Source organism: Entelurus aequoreus, linkage group LG11, assembly GCF_033978785.1.
Source record: "Entelurus aequoreus isolate RoL-2023_Sb linkage group LG11, RoL_Eaeq_v1.1, whole genome shotgun sequence".
In the NCBI taxonomy this organism is placed as follows: Eukaryota; Metazoa; Chordata; class Actinopteri; order Syngnathiformes; family Syngnathidae; genus Entelurus; species Entelurus aequoreus.
Genome location: NC_084741.1, coordinates 6330738 through 6348215, shown reverse-complemented (window position 1 = coordinate 6348215; position 17478 = coordinate 6330738). Strand labels below are relative to the sequence as shown.

Sequence of the window (17478 nt, the reverse complement as noted above, 5' to 3'; positions counted from 1 at the left end):
CAAACGAGAATGAAGTACCTAACAAGACCAAAATACCCAACTAGATTCAAGTAACCAACCTGAATGGTACTCAAATATAAAAAAGTACCCCAACAAGACTAAAGAAACCAAACAAGTACCCGACTGAAACAAAGTATCCAAATTTAATGTTAATTAACTAAAGCAAATGATCCAAATTGAATGGTACTTATAAACCAAAGTACCCAACTAGAACCAAGGACCCAACTTGATGGTACTCATCTAGAACCAAGTGCCCAACAAGACCAAAGTACCCAATTACAAAAAAGTACTCTACTAGAATGAAGTAACCAACTTCTAATGGTACTCAAAAATAACAACGTACAACAAGAAACAAGTACTCAACTAGAACGATGTAACGAATTTAAATGGTACTCAAGTACAACCAGCTACACAACAATAACAAAGAAACTAACTGAAACAAAGTTAACAACTTGAATGGTAGTAAACTATAACGACGTACAAAACGAGAATGAAGTACCTAACAAGACCAAAGTACCCAACTAGATTGAAGTAACCAACCTGAATGGTACTCAAATATAAAAAAGTACCCCAACAAGACTAAAGAAACCAAACAAGTACCCGACTGAAACTAAATATCCAATTTGAATGTTAATCAACTAAAGCAAAGTATCCAACTTGAATGGTACTTATAAACCAAAGTACCCAACTAGAACCAAGGACCCAACTTGATGGTACTCATCTAGAACCAAGAGCCCAACAAGACCAAAGTACCCAATTACAAAAAAGTACTCTACTATAATGAAGTAACCAACTTCTAATGGTACGTTGTTATTTTTGAGTACCATTAGAAGTTGGTTACTTAATTCTAGCACTCAACTAGAACGATGTAACGAATGGTACTCAACTCAACTACAACAAAGTACCCAACTTAAATGATACTTATAAAACAAAGTACCCAACTTAAATGATACTTGTAAAAACAAAGTACCCAACTTGAACCAAGTACCCATCTTGACACCCATAAATTCCTCTAAAGAAACATCCAAATACCACCAACAATACTTATTTACATGTTGTGACCTGCATACTAACAAAGTATTAGGGGTATTGTTATTATAAGTGCTAACCCCGAGGAACTACTTTTAATTCTAAAACTTGTAGCTCATTCTCCTTATAGTCACGCTCAAAAATAAAAGGTTCTGGATCATCATTTGTCACAAAAGTAGTTTTTATTGGCTTCAATGAAATCTGCCATGATGAGATGCGTACGTTTAAAATGACCAAAATATTATTATGAAGGTGTCTGTTACTACATTATATATATACTTGCAGTGTGTATATTATACATATTACATATTGTTATGAAGGTGTGTGTTACTACATTATATATATACTTGCAGTGTGTATATTGTACATATTACATATTGTTATGAAGGTGTCTGTTACTACATTATATATATACTTGCAGCGTGTATATTGTACATATTACATATTGTTATGAAGGTGTCTGTTACTACATTATATATATACTTGCAGCGTGTATATTGTACATATTACATATTGTTATGAAGGTGTTTGTTACTACATTATATATATACTTGCAGTGTGTATATTGTACATATTACATATTGTTATGAAGGTGTTTGTTACTACATTATATATATACTTTAAGTGTGTATATTGTACATATTACATATTGTTATGAAGGTGTCTGTTACTACATTATATATATACTTGCAGCGTGTATATTGTACATATTACATATTGTTATGAAGGTGTCTGTTACTACATTATATATATACTTGCAGCGTGTATATTGTACATATTACATATTGTTATGAAGGTGTCTGTTACTACATTATATATATATACTTGCAGTGTGTATATTGTACATATTACATATTGTTATGAAGGTGCCTGTACCTACATTATATATATACTTGCAGTGTGTATATTGTACATATTACATATTGTTATGAAGGTGTCTGTTAGTACATTATATATATACTTGCAGTGTGTATATTGTACATATTACATATTGTTATGAAGGTGTCTGTTACTACATTATATATATATACTTGTAGTGTGTATATAAAGCATTAATGGAGCTTTTTAGAGCACTTTATAGGCGGAATAGAGCAGATCTCATTACCTCCATTGTTAGCTGACTCTTGGTAGTGTTTATTTATGAGTTAGAATGCAGTAATAAAGATGTGTTCTTGTCTTATATAAGGATTGTGAATGATAGACAAAATGACAAAAAAAGTGCAGATCCCCTTTAAGAATCGGAGAGATACGACACTTACCGCCACCTACCAGGAAGCGGCGGATGTATTTGTGGCGATGTAATGGTGGCGGGTGGCCATGCATGGGAAACCCCGGGTCGTCTTTGCAGGTCGGCGATGTAACGGCGTCCAGTCTGCACGCGTCATCTTGATTTAGCATCTCAATAAAAGAAGATTTGCAGCCATTGTGAGGCTGAAGCAGAAGGAATAAACATGCGTTAATCACACATTATGGGATGTTTTCTAAGCAGAGAAACAACAAAAGCACATCCTGTGGAAGTTATTATTTGTCTTCTTCACGCAGCACTCAATGAGGCCCCTGGGGCCATGTAGCAAAAGACTTGGTGGGTCAAATGCTGTCAGAACATGCATTAGTGTGTGTGTGTGTGTGAGAGTGTGTGAGAGAGTGTGTGTGTGTGTGTGTGTGTGTGTGTGTGTGTGTGTGTGTGTGTGTGTGTGTGTGCGTACTAAAAATAAAGCATCTGAAATATTTAACTTAGTGACCCAGAAAGGCGCCCTGGCTCATCATTTGTTTGCACGAGCCCAGGACGCCCGCCATGATATCACGATATCACGAGGCTCATCCCTCTTCATGAGAAGTCACATGACGTGAAACATACGTTTGGACCATAAAAGCTATAAAACATGAGTTTGTGCTCTGAAGATGTTGATGCCTGAGAGTGCTATCTATCCTCTGCCTTACGCCAGCGCCGACATCTGGCTTGTATCTGCGGCGTGAGGAGGGACACAACATGTTCCTACGCCGCTCAAAGGACGCGGAGGATTTATGGTCTGTCGTAAAGGCAACATCCAGGTGGAGCCACGAATGTCAAGCGTTCAAACCAAAGTTCACTTACAGCAGAGGTGTCCAAAGTACGGCCGGGGGGACATTTGCCTGCCGCACATTGTTCAAATACCAAGACAAACAAAGTGGAATAAAAGAGCAAATATGTGTCAAGTAGGGATGATACTCGAAACCGGTTTTCCCGGTTGTTTGATAAGAAAAGAACCGAGTCCTCGGACTCAAATCCCTTTTTGAGAACCGGTACCCGTTATCGAGACCACTATAGTAAAGGAAAAGAGTTGATTCTTTATTCGAATCCCGTCCCGACCAGAAATGCTCCGTGGGACATCACAAGAATTGACGTCACGTAGCTCAGTCATTAGGCGCAGATAGCGAAAGCAGGAAAACAATGGACGGGAAAAAGCGCTCCAAGGTGTAATAAAGTTCAAAACAAAAGCTATCGTCCATCGAATAAATTTACTGAGAGATTTTAGCAGGGTAAAACACATGACGGACACTTTTACGACCAACCGGAAACATAGCAACCAGGCTAGCAACGCACCTCCTTTACGGCAGCTGTCGCAACGTTCTTAAAACAACCGCAGCACATACATATATATACAACATATCTCCCTTTTTGAACTTTTGTTTTTCTTTCCTTGTAAACAAAACAAAATCACACTGTAGATGTATTGTCTGTCTAATTATAAATAATGCAGACGAGGCGTGTTGGCTGAGTTCTTGACGTTTACTTTCACAGCGTGGCAACATGCAACACTTTTCGGGGCTACCGCGCATGCTCGTCACTCCCGTTGCATGCTGGGTAGTGTAGTTGTTATATTCTCTCGCTCATAACATTTTTCCTCCTATAAAGAAATAATGTTAACTCAATAAAGTGTATTTCTTTTTTTAGCTTTAACTTTTCATTTTTTTTAGCATTGTAACCACATTTGCAAAGAACTTTTCTCTTCATAGAATTTTCTTTCAATAAAGAAATAAAGTGCAAAAATGTCAAAGCATCATAACAAACAGTTATGTTCCAATAGCAGCAGAAGTGCACTTTTTGGAGAGCTGTATTATTTTCAGTTTTGTGCCCAAGGGACTGATTTTATTTAACACTATATTATTATTTATACACCTATAGTGATCACAGAGACAGCTTGTTTTTGTGTTACTGTATATATTTGTTTCTCTGAAAAATCCCACTTAATATACTTTGGGTAACAACAGTCAATATTATTTATTTATTTATTTTTTTTAGGTGGGTAACAGTCAATATTTATTTATTTATTAGATTTTATTTTTTTATTATATAATAAAAGTGAGCTTTTGTTAAACCAAATATTGTGTGTTTTTTTCCATATACAACAACCTATCTGGACTCCATAAGAGAATCGATAAGGAATCGGTTCAATAAGAGGATTCGATAATAGGCTCGAACTCGATAATTCCTTATCAAACATCATCCCTAGTGTCAAGTAGCATTTTGAGGCTAAAAAGTAGGTCTTTTTGTTCAAGCCAATACTGACACAGATAACTTCCTGCTTCTCAAGAATGACACCAACAACCAATTAACTTATTTCTATCTGTCATTTTTTTAAATGTAAATGTACTGTATTTTTCAAATCCTAGGGCTGCGGTTGTTATGTTTAGCAGGATGGAGTTGACAACAACGTTTTGCTGTTACTTGCTTACAGGGACTTGCTAGCATCATTTATTGAACAGGCGTCAACACTGCAGTCCACATCTATCTCTTATATGTGACTGCCATCCACTGGACGCTAGGTGTGTAACGGTAAACAAACATTTGGGTTCGATATACCTCGGTTTAGAGGTCACGGTTCGGTTCATTTTCAGTACAGTAAGAAAACAACAAAATGTACATTTTGGGGTTATTTATTTACCAAATTTGCAAAATCTTCCACCAAAAATATTTTTCTTAGTGTAATATTTGATGTGAAGTAATGGGAACCTTGGATAAGTCAATAATTCATAATAACATTGATTTTGATTCAATATTATGTTTTGAGCAATGACAGTTTGAAAGAGAAAAAAAACAGCTTTGTTTTATTAGTCAACATTGCAACTTTCTCTAAATTACATTTAACCTTTAAGCTTTTTTATTTTACTTTTGTTATTTTTTTGTTTATTTTAATAGTATTTTTATAATGTGCCGTGGGCCTTTAAAACATTAGCTGTGGGCCTCAAACTTTTGACACCCCTGCTATAGATAATAAAACATTAAATGTGATAAATCTATGGATAAAAAGCAGAGCCTGGCGACGCATGCACGTTTATCATAACTCTCTCTCTCTCTCTGTCTCTGCCCCTCCCTCACCAATGCTGCTGTTTGTTTTGTTTTTAACCCCTTCTTAACCCTGAACGTACATTGAAAATACACGCAACCCTAACTCAAAATGACGGACATTTGAGGCATTTAAGAAAGTCCGCCCTGACAGCTCCGCAAAAGAGGACATGTCCGGTGAAAAGAGGACGTATGGTCAGTCTATCCTAGCCCGTTAGCTGCTAGCATGCCGTGTGTGCATTGTTTACACAACGTGCGTTACGCTACTTAATATGTCCGTGTGGAAACTCCGAACCGAACCGAACTGAAACCCCCGTACCGAAACGGTTCGATACAAATACACGTACCGTTACACCCCTACTGGACGCACTTGTCATTGCACCAGGTACCAAATAAAATTACTCCGAGGTCGGTAAGCACGACCAAAATGAATACAAGCATGAGGTGCAACGGGTTATAAGGCGCACTGTTGATTTTTGAGAAAATGAAAGGATTTTAACAGCACCGAAGAATACGGTACAAAAAAAAACACATAAAAAGTGGAATAAAAGAGCAAATGTGTGCAAAGTAGCAGAAAAAATGTTAATGCAAAAAAGTAGGTGTGCACAGTGTATTTGTGTTCAAGCCAAAACCGATACAGATAACTTCCTGCTTCTCAAGAATGATACCAATAACCAATCAATTGAGATTTAAATGTTCACCTTTCTGCCATGGTTGATAAGGTTTGATGTGTTGAAGCGTCATTCCACCCCCCCTCCTCACGGAAAACATTGCTTGTGGTAACATTGCTAATGCTAGTAGGTTGCTGGTAGTCGCTAACAACCTTGTAAAGAGTTAATATAATACACTGAATTGAATATTCGCAAGTTTAGATGCTTTTGGAGGAATCACAATTCCTACAAATTGCTAATATCTACAGTTTTCTTTTCCTGTTAAAAAATAAACAAATGCAGTTGTCTTTTAAAAATATATATTTTTTGCATATTATGTCTACATATTTTTATCATAAATTAAGCATCTTTAAGCATACAATTGGCCGAATGAAGTAAAAATATCAATACTACAGTAGTTTGGCCACTAAAAGAGAGCAAACCAATCAGAGCACACTGTTCAGTATCCTGGCCTATGATTGGCTCAGCCTCATGCAGCATTACTACAATGAATAGAATGCCTTTTTATTGTCACTATACACAGGTACAATGAGATTAAAAGCAACTCCAGTATCAGTGCGACAGTCTACAGATATGCAAAACATAGGAAGGAAAGAAAATAAAAATAGTGCAACAGGAGGTAAGGTGCACAGTCCAGTCCTGAGAAGGAATGTTCAGAATGTGTTGTTTAAATATTATACTATATATACAAGCATTCAGATTGTGGGTGGAAAGTAAAAATTGCACACAGAGAGGTGCTGAACTATAAAATCAGTGCCTGTGAGAGTTCACCGTGGTTATGGATATTTCATATAATAAATTGAATATAATAAAATAGAATACAATGCATTTTATGGTCACTATATGAGGTTGTCCAGGGTGTACCCCGCCTTCCGCCCGAATGCAGCTGAGATAGGCTCCAGCACCCCCCGCGACCCCGAAAGGGACAAGCGGTACAAAATGGATGGATGGATGCACATGAACATTTAGAATAAAACAAGGGATTATTAATTTATATGAAACCACAATGTGGTTATGTACAGAAGACATCTTTAATTGTAGAATAGATTAGTTGACATGCTCTGAAGGCTGTACTATTTACAGTAAGGGTGCTAACTTTCAGCGAGCAACTTGGCAGGACGTGAAAGTGAATGTTAGCAAGTTTTTGCAACGTCTGATACTGAAATATGTAAAAATGACAATTATCAGCCTGTCCAATAATCGGTGGCTCTCTAATTGAGACCTGTTAGATGCTAATGTTAGATGCTAAAAATGACAATTATCAGCCTGTCCAATAATCGGTGGCTCTCTAATTGAGACCTGTTAGATGCTAATGTTAGATGCTAATGCTAATGTTGACGTTCAAAGCCTCATCAAATGTTGTGACCCCCACACTTGCCCTTGGCTGTTGGGTCTCACCCCCCCCCCCCCCCCCCCATGTCCACATTCAGCCCCCTAACCCCCCAGACGTGAATCCATTAGCATTTTGGGGGTGCACAAGACTATCAATATTAATGCTGTGTGACTTTCTCTCACATCAATATTGATGCTGTTGCAGAGCGGACCCCCTTTAAGCATTTATAAGATGGGGGGGAATGATGGACATTTTCCTGCACAGCTATTTCCATGGGAGCCAAAAAGGGGAGGGGGCGCTTGATGAGATCCGAGTGGAAAGGGGGGTGGGGGTGTGTGTTTGGAGACGGATCCAATTCCCCTCGCAATGCTTTAGCGGAGATGATAGTTGTGGAAAAATGAATGTTTCATTTGGCGCCATCAGGAACACAGCCTGTTGATTCTGGAAGCTACCAATGCTGGGGGGGCGGGGGGGGAGGGGGGGGGGTTATAACGGACCACCACCACCATTACAATATTAGCTTTGGACACACACAGCTACATATGTCACACCCCCATCTTTGTTGTTGTTGTTTATCATCTCCACTACTAAAGTCCAACTGTCATGTTGTTGTTGTTTATCATCTCCACTACTAAAGTCCTACTGTCACGTTGTTGTTGTTTATCATCTCCACTACTAAAGTCCTACTGTCATGTTGTTGTTGTTTATCATCTCCACTACTGAAGTCCAACTGTCACGTTGTTGTTGTTTATCATCTCCACTACTAAAGTCCTACTGTCATGTTGTTGTTGTTTATCATCTCCACTACTAAAGTCCAACTGTCATGTTGTTGTTGTTTATCATCTCCACTACTAAAGTCCTACTGTCATGTTGTTGTTGTTCATCATCTCCACTACTAAAGTCCTACTGTCATGTTGTTGTTGTTCATCATCTCCACTACTAAAGTCCAACTGTCATGTTGTTGTTGTTTATCATCTCCACTACTAAAGTCCAACTGTCATGTTGTTGTTGTTTATCATCTCCACTACTAAAGTCCTACTGCCATGTTGTTGATGTTTATCATCTCCACTACTAAAGTCCAACTGTCATGTTGTTGTTGTTTATCATCTCCACTACTAAAGTCCTACTGTCATGTTGTTGTTGTTTATCATCTCCACTACTAAAGTCCAACTGTCATGTTGTTGTTGTTTATCATCTCCACTACTAAAGTCCTACTGTCATGTTGTTGTTGTTTATCATCTCCACTACTAAAGTCCTACTGTCATGTTGTTGTTGTTTATCATCTCCACTACTAAAGTCCAACTGTCATGTTGTTGTTGTTTATCATCTCCACTACTAAAGTCCTACTGTCATGTTGTTGTTGTTTATCATCTCCACTACTAAAGTCCAACTGTCATGTTGTTGTTGTTTATCATCTCCACTACTAAAGTCCAACTGTCATGTTGTTGTTGTTTATCATCTCCACTACTAAAGTCCAACTGTCATGTTGTTGTTGTTTATCATCTCCACTACTAAAGTCCTACTGTCATGTTGTTGTTGTTTATCATCTCCACTACTAAAGTCCTACTGTCATGTTGTTGTTGTTTATCATCTCCACTACTAAAGTCCAACTGTCATGTTGTTGTTGTTTATCATCTCCACTACTAAAGTCCTACTGTCATGTTGTTGTTGTTTATCATCTCCACTACTAAAGTCCTACTGTCATGTTGTTGTTTATCATCTCCACTACAAAAGTCCTACTGTCATGTTGTTGTTGTTTATCATCTCCACTACTAAAGTCCTACTGTCATGTCGTTGTTGTTTATCATCTCCACTACTAAAGTCCAACTGTCATGTTGTTGTTGTTTATCATCTCCACTACTAAAGTCCTACTGTCATGTTGTTGTTGTTTATCATCTCCACTACTAAAGTCCTACTGTCATGTTGTTGTTTATCATCTCCACTACTAAAGTCCTACTGTCATGTTGTTGATGTTTATCATCTCCACTACTAAAGTCCTACTGTCATGTTGTTGTTGTTTATCATCTCCACTACTAAAGTCCTACTGTCATGTCATTGTTGTTTATCATCTCCACTACTAAAGTCCTACTGTCATGTTGTTGTTGTTTATCATCTCCACTACTAAAGTCCTACTGTCATGTTGTTGTTGTTTATCATCTCCACTACTAAAGTCCTACTGTCATGTTGTTGTTTATCATTTCCACTACTAAAGTCCTACTGTCATGTTGTTGTTGTTTATCATCTCCACTACTAAAGTCCTACTGTCATGTTGTTGTTGTTTATCATCTCCACTACTAAAGTCCTACTGTCATGTTGTTGTTGTTTATCATCTCCACTACTAAAGTCCTACTGTCATGTTGTTGTTTATCATCTCCACTACTAAAGTCCTACTGTCATGTTGTTGTTGTTTATCATCTCCACTACTAAAGTCCTACTGTCATGTTGTTGTTGTTTATCATCTCCACTACTAAAGTCCTACTGTCATGTCGTTGTTGTTTATCATCTCCACTACTAAAGTCCAACTGTCATGTTGTTGTTGTTTATCATCTCCACTACTAAAGTCCTACTGTCATGTTGTTGTTGTTTATCATCTCCACTACTAAAGTCCTACTGTCATGTTGTTGTTTATCATCTCCACTACTAAAGTCCTACTGTCATGTTGTTGTTGTTTATCATCTCCACTACTAAAGTCCTACTGTCATGTCGTTGTTGTTTATTATCTCCACTACTAAAGTCCAACTGTCATGTTGTTGTTGTTTATCATCTCCACTACTAAAGTCCTACTGTCATGTTGTTGTTATCATCTCCACTACTAAAGTCCTACTGTCATGTTGTTGTTTATCATCTCCACTACTAAAGTCCTACTGTCATGTTGTTGTTGTTTATCATCTCCACTACTAAAGTCATACTGTCATGTTGTTGTTGTTTATCATCTCCACTACTAAAGTCCTACTGTCATGTCGTTGTTGTTTATCATCTCCACTACTGAAGTCCTACTGTCATGTTGTTGTTGTTTATCATCTCCACTACTAAAGTCCTACTGTCATGTTGTTGTTGTTTATCATCTCCACTACTAAAGTCCTACTGTCATGTTGTTGTTGTTTATCATTTCCACTACTAAAGTCCTACTGTCATGTTGTTGTTGTTTATCTTCTCCACTACTAAAGTCCTACTGTCATGTTGTTGTTGTTTATCATCTCCACTACTAAAGTCCTACTGTCATGTTGTTGTTGTTTATCATCTCCACTACTAAAGTCCTACTGTCATGTTGTTGTTTATCATCTCCACTACTAAAGTCCTACTGTCATGTTGTTGTTGTTTATCATCTCCACTACTAAAGTCCTACTGTCATGTTGTTGTTGTTTATCATCTCCACTACTAAAGTCCTACTGTCATGTCGTTGTTGTTTATCATCTCCACTACTAAAGTCCAACTGTCATGTTGTTGTTGTTTATCATCTCCACTACTAAAGTCCTACTGTCATGTTGTTGTTGTTTATCATCTCCACTACTAAAGTCCTACTGTCATGTTGTTGTTTATCATCTCCGCTACTAAAGTCCTACTGTCATGTTGTTGTTGTTTATCATCTCCACTACTAAAGTCCTACTGTCATGTTGTTGTTGTTTATCATCTCCACTACTAAAGTCCTACTGTCATGTCGTTGTTGTTTATCATCTCCACTACTAAAGTCCTACTGTCATGTTGTTGTTGTTTATCATCTCCACTACTAAAGTCCTACTGTCATGTTGTTGTTGTTTATCATCTCCACTACTAAAGTCCTACTGTCATGTTGTTGTTTATCATTTCCACTACTAAAGTCCTACTGTCATGTTGTTGTTGTTTATCATCTCCACTACTAAAGTCCTACTGTCATGTTGTTGTTGTTTATCATCTCCACTACTAAAGTCCTACTGTCATGTTGTTGTTTATCATTTCCACTACTAAAGTCCTACTGTTATGTTGTTGTTGTTTATCATCTCCACTACTAAAGTCCTACTGTCATGTTGTTGTTGTTTAGAAATAACTCAAGTTATTTTATAGTGGAATAAGTAGAAATAACTCAAGTGATTTTATAGTGGAATAAGTAGAAATGACTTATGTGATTTTATAGTGGAATAAGTAGAAATAAATCATGTGATTTTATAGTGGAATAAGTAGAAATAACTTACGTGATTTTATAGTGGAATAAGTAGAAATAACTTACGTGATTTTATAGTGGAATAAGTAGAAATAACTTACGTGATTTTATAGTAGAATAAGTATAAATAACTTACGTGATTTTATAGTGGAATAAGTAGAAATAAATCACGTGATTTTATAGTGGAATATGTAGAAATAATTTACGTAATTTTATAGTGGAATAAGTAGAAATAACTTATGTGATTTTATAGTGGAATAAGTAGAAATAACTTACGTGATTTTATAGTGGAATAAGTAGAAATAAATCACGTGATTTTATAGTGGAATAAGTAGAAATAACTTACGTGATTTTATAGTGGAATAAGTAGAAATAAATCACGTGATTTTATAGTGGAATAAGTAGAAATAACTTACGTGATTTTATAGTGGAATAAGTAGAAATAAATCACGTGATTTTATAGTGGAATAAGTAGAAATAACTTACGTGATTTTATAGTGGAATAAGTGGAAATAACTTATGTGATTTTATAGTGGAATATGTACAAATAACTTACGTGATTTTATAGTGGAATAAGTAGAAATAACTTACGTGATTTTATAGTGGAATAAGTACAAATAACTTACGTGATTTTATAGTGGAATAAGTACAAATAACTTACGTGATTTTATAGTGGAATAAGTAGAAATAAATCACGTGGTTTTATAGTGGAATATGTAGAAATAATTTACGTAATTTTATAGTGGAATAAGTAGAAATAACTTACGTGATTTTATAGTGGAATAAGTAGAAATAACTTACGTGATTTTATAGTGGAATAAGTAGAAATAAATCACGTGATTGTATAGTGGAATAAGTAGAAATAACTTATGTGATTTTATAGTGGAATAAGTAGAAATAAATCACGCGATTGTATAGTGGAATAAGTAGAAATAACTTATGTGATTTTATAGTGGAATAAGTAGAAATAAATCACGTGATTTTATAGTGGAATAAGTAAAAATAACTTACGTGATTTTATAGTAGAATAAGTAGAAATAACTTATGTGATTTTATAGTGGAATAAGTAGAAATAAATTGCGTGATTTTATAGTGGAATAAGTAGAAATAACTTACGTGATTTTATAGTGGAATAAGTAGAAATAAATCACGTGATTTTATAGTGGAATAAGTAGAAATAACTTACCTGGTTGTATAGTGGAATAAGTTGAATAGGCAAACTCTGAATAAGAAGAATGAAAAGATGCTAAGACTTAGTATACAGAAGTTCTTACACTTCTTAATACTAATACTGTATACTATACTAATACTAATACTAAATACTGTATACTATACTAATACTGTATACTAATACTATACTAATAGTAAATACTGTTTACTAATACTGTATACTAATACTGTAAACTAATACTGTATACTAATAGTGTATACTAATACTAATACTGTAATACGAAATACTGTATACTAATACTAATACTGTAATACGAAATACTGTATACTAATACTAATACTGTATACTATACTACTTGTTTTGCTGTATCTTACACAGCAAAATAAGAGCACAGCTCCGTTAAAAGGACATATTTTAAGTTGAGCCTCACAGGCCAAACTAATGTGACTTTATTGTGACAAAAGATAGAAATATAAACTAATGTGACTTTATTGTGACAAAAGATAGAAATATAAACTAATGTGACTTTATTGTGACAAAAGATGGAAATATAAACTAATGTGACTTTATTGTGACAAAAGATGGAAATATAAACTAATGTGACTTTATTGTGACAAAAGATAGAAATATAAACTAATGTGACTTTATTGTGACAAAAGATAGAAATATAAACTATTGTGACTAAATTGTGACAAAAGATAGAAATATAAACTAATGTGACTTTATTGTGACAAAAGATGGAAATATAAACTAATGTGACTTTATTGTGACAAAAGATGGAAATATAAACTAATGTGACTTTATTGTGACAAAAGATAGAAATATAAACTAATGTGACTTTATTGTGACAAAAGATAGAAATATAAACTATTGTGACTAAATTGTGACAAAAGATAGAAATATAAACTAATGTGACTTTATTGTGACAAAAGATGGAAATATAAACTAATGTGACTTTATTGTGACAAAAGATGGAAATACTGTATAAACCCTACAAAAACATGAAAATGCAAAGATGCATCAATAGAGCATGCAGAGTCCACATCAGATAATCCTCCCAAAAGCAGCTCTCACATGGATTAGAAAACTGAAACTTTTAGACAAAACATGTCTGATTTAGGGCTGTAAAATATAGCGGTACTAGTATCGTATCGCGGTACTAACCAATCAAAAATGGTACTATACTCTGTTTGAAAAGGACCGGCACCATAATTTTTTTTTTTTACCAGCATGACGACGTGTCATCGCGTGGTGACATTGCTGCTTTTACCAGCAGAGGAGCATGTTGGGCAGCGCACACACACAGAGTACTTACAAGCAGACACAGTGTGTAGACAGAAAAGCAGAGGAGCATGTTGGGCAGCGCACACACACAGAGTACTTACAAGCAGACTCAGTGTGTAGACAGAAAAGGGAGAATGGACGCATTTTGGTGTAAAAAGTAGTAGAAGTTATAACACTGAAACACCCTCAGGAAGAGCTGCTAGCTAGCTAGCATGGCGACAAATAAAGTAAGTTTCTTACAAGTATCATTATCACTGGAGGACGAGGAATAGCTAAACATGCTTCACTACACACCGTAGGAGGATACAGTAGCTCACCGGCGTCACAATGTAAACAAATGCCATGGGTGGATCTACACCTGACATCCACTGTAATGATACCAAGTACAAGAGCGTATCTAGTCGATACTACTATGATTACATCGATATTTTTTATCATCACAAAATCTTTTTTCCTTTTTTAAAAATTCAAATTATGTTTATAAAGTCAGTAAATATGTCCCTGGACACATGAGGACTTTGAATATGTAACTACTTGGTATCACATCCATACCTAAATGTGTGGTATCATCCAAAACTAATGTCAAGTATCAAAGAAGAGAAGAAAAAGTGATTATTACATTTAAACAGAAGTGTAGATAGAACATGTTAAAACAGAAAATAAGCAGATATGAACAGTAAATGAACAAGTAGATTAATAATCCATTTTTACAGTTTGTCCCTCATAATGTGTACAAAATAATAGGTGTATAAATGACACAATATGTTACTGCATACGACTAATTGGGAGTCTTTGTTTGTTTACTTACTGTTGAGAATTAAACTCTGCGAGTGGTATTCTCCGATATTGACCAGGTTGGGGTCATTTCCAACTTGAATTTCTTTAGGTCAGCTTCATTTAATATCTGTAAACCACAAGCAAACACCCACCAACATTTATGTCATCCAACTAAACAACAATATATATATTATGCCTATATGTGCAGCACTTTGGAAACATTCTTGTAGTTTAAATGTGCTTTATAAATAAAGTGGATTGGATTGATAATGTGAGCTAGCCACATTAGCAGCAGCGATGCTATCCTTGATGTTAGCTCGTAGCTTTTTGACAACACAGCACCAATAATATGAATAAAAACACCACTAAATGTTACACAAACACAGTGATAACAAACTAAATGAGTCTTGTAATAATCAACATACTCACATCGTCAAAGACTAGAGCACCGATTAAACGTAGCAGAGAAACAAGTTAGCACACATTAACACACGTCAAAAGGGAAGCGGAAATGACACCTACAGGAAGGAAGCGGAAGTGGCACTGTCAAGAAACGCTTCAAAATAAAGTATCTGAAAACGTAGATAAACATGGAGAATTCTTATAACTACTAAAAGACAAGTTGTCTAGTATGTTCACTATTTTATTTAAGGACTAAATGACAATAATAAACATATGTTTCATGTACACTAAGACTTTTTGTTACAATAAAGACAATAATGACATTTTTTTGTGGTCCCCTTTATTTAGAAAAGTATGGAAAAGTATGGAAATACATTTTGGTACCGGTACTAAAATATTGGTATGGGGACAACACCAGTCTGATGTTATTGTGGTGCATCAAAGTTCCTAAGCATCTTTCGCACGTGAAAGTCAGGATTAAATGATGGAACTTTACAAATCCACAAAATGTCCCCAGAAGATGAAACATGAATACTGAGCCAACACTTGAGTTAACATTTAGACAGCAGCTTATTGATCGTACTAGTCTCCCTCAAACCTGCTGCTTAGACGGGATGCGGGACACACCCCCACTTTCAGCTAATAGAGCGCTGAGCCAGCGAGTGACCTCAACTCAAAGTGACGTCCATCCTGTCCATCTGACCTTCACATAACTTACCTTTTTACTCAAATCAAACCCCACATTGTCCTCCCTCGTCGGGGGTTTTGCAACAAAATGGGGGAGGCGTGTCATGGGGAGGGGCGAGGGGGGGTCGGTCGGTGGCGTGGAGGCGGGGCAATGAAGAAGTCGCTCAAAGCACGGCGCTCTTTTCAACTTTTATTGCCAATCTCGTGTGCTAAGAAACACAAAGTTGGATGATAATACTTCTGCTAGTAACGAGTACTCTCATTACTTTTATGTAAGTCACGACGCTGTTACCCACGCCACACCTGCGCTCCGGACAGGCTAACCTCCGAGGACAAAGCTCCGAGCTATGGGAGACCGCGCTTTCTGCTCCGCCGCTCCCAGTCTGTGGAACACTCTCCCTGACCACCTGAGGGCACCACAGACTGTGGATGCTTTTAAAAAAGGCTTAAAAAACCCTCTTTTTAAAAAAAAAAAACATGTTTTTTAGATATATGTGTGCTAGTTCTAGCTATTAGGCTGTTGTAGTTTTGATTTTTTTTACTATTTATTTTACTTGTTGGGGGCAGCTATTTGTGGTTCTAGCGGTTTTGTTTTTTAAATGCACTTTGAGGTTGTTTGCTCAATGTAAAGTGCTTTTACAAATAAAATCTATTATTGTTATTATTATTGTTTGATGTAACCCAGCACGCCACTTTTGATGCAGCTGTATGTCAGCAAGACAGCGTCAGAAGCACATGTTCCAAACAGGAAGTAAGGTTTTACAAAAGCCAGCAACAAGCAGCACCACACTAAAATGAACTTAAACATCCCACAGCAAACAACACGTACAGGAAGTACACATACTCCTTACTACTACTACTAAGAGGGAACAACAAATCAATGATTGAAGTGACAAGTTTTCAATCCAAACAATACCCCGTTTGTTGTCAAGAAGATATGCCAGCAAATGGCCACTGCTAAGCTAACAAACACAGCTGAGCTAATGCTGCTCTGAGCTCTCGCTGACATCACTCGTCAACATGCACCGCCTTTTAAAGGCACACACACACACACACACACACACACACACACACACACACACACACACACACACACACACACACACACACACACACACACACACACACACACACACACACACACACACACACACACACACACACACACACACACACACACACACACACACACACACACACACACACACACACACACACACACACACACTCTGCTCTCATGAAACATCTCTCAACTGCATTTGCCAGATATTTGACGTTTTTTCTAAATAATGCAATAATTACTTTCCCTAGTAATTAATTACATATATTTAAAAGTAATTCCATTAGTAATTCAATTACTCCATTGTTGCATGCATGCTTGGTGTGGATGCAGTCAGTCATTAATGTGCAGTAAATGTTTTCATACATCCTCTTCATATTATTATTACTATTATTTCTGTCATATTACTCCTATTATTATTAATATTATTTCTATCATATTACTCATATTATTCATATTATTATTACTATTATTTCTATCATATTACTCATATTATTATTACTATTATTTCTATTATATTACTCATATTATTATTACTATTATTTCTATCATATTATTCATATTATTATTACTATTATTTCTATCATATTACTCATATT

At 36.0% G+C, this 17478-nt stretch overlaps 1 long non-coding RNA gene across 1 annotated transcript in view; it reads right to left on the bottom strand.

The window, feature by feature from the left end:
* The window catches only part of LOC133660541 (uncharacterized), a 26946-nt gene extending 10097 nt beyond the window's left edge, over positions 1–16849 (bottom strand). Inside the window, exons 1-3 of the long non-coding RNA XR_009827828.1 lie at positions 15160–16849; positions 14762–14857; positions 2299–2460 (exon numbers count right to left, since the gene is read on the bottom strand). This is a non-coding gene — a long non-coding RNA (uncharacterized LOC133660541). The remainder of the gene's footprint in view (positions 1–2298; positions 2461–14761; positions 14858–15159) is intronic.
* Between the last annotated feature and the right edge of the window lie 629 nt (positions 16850–17478).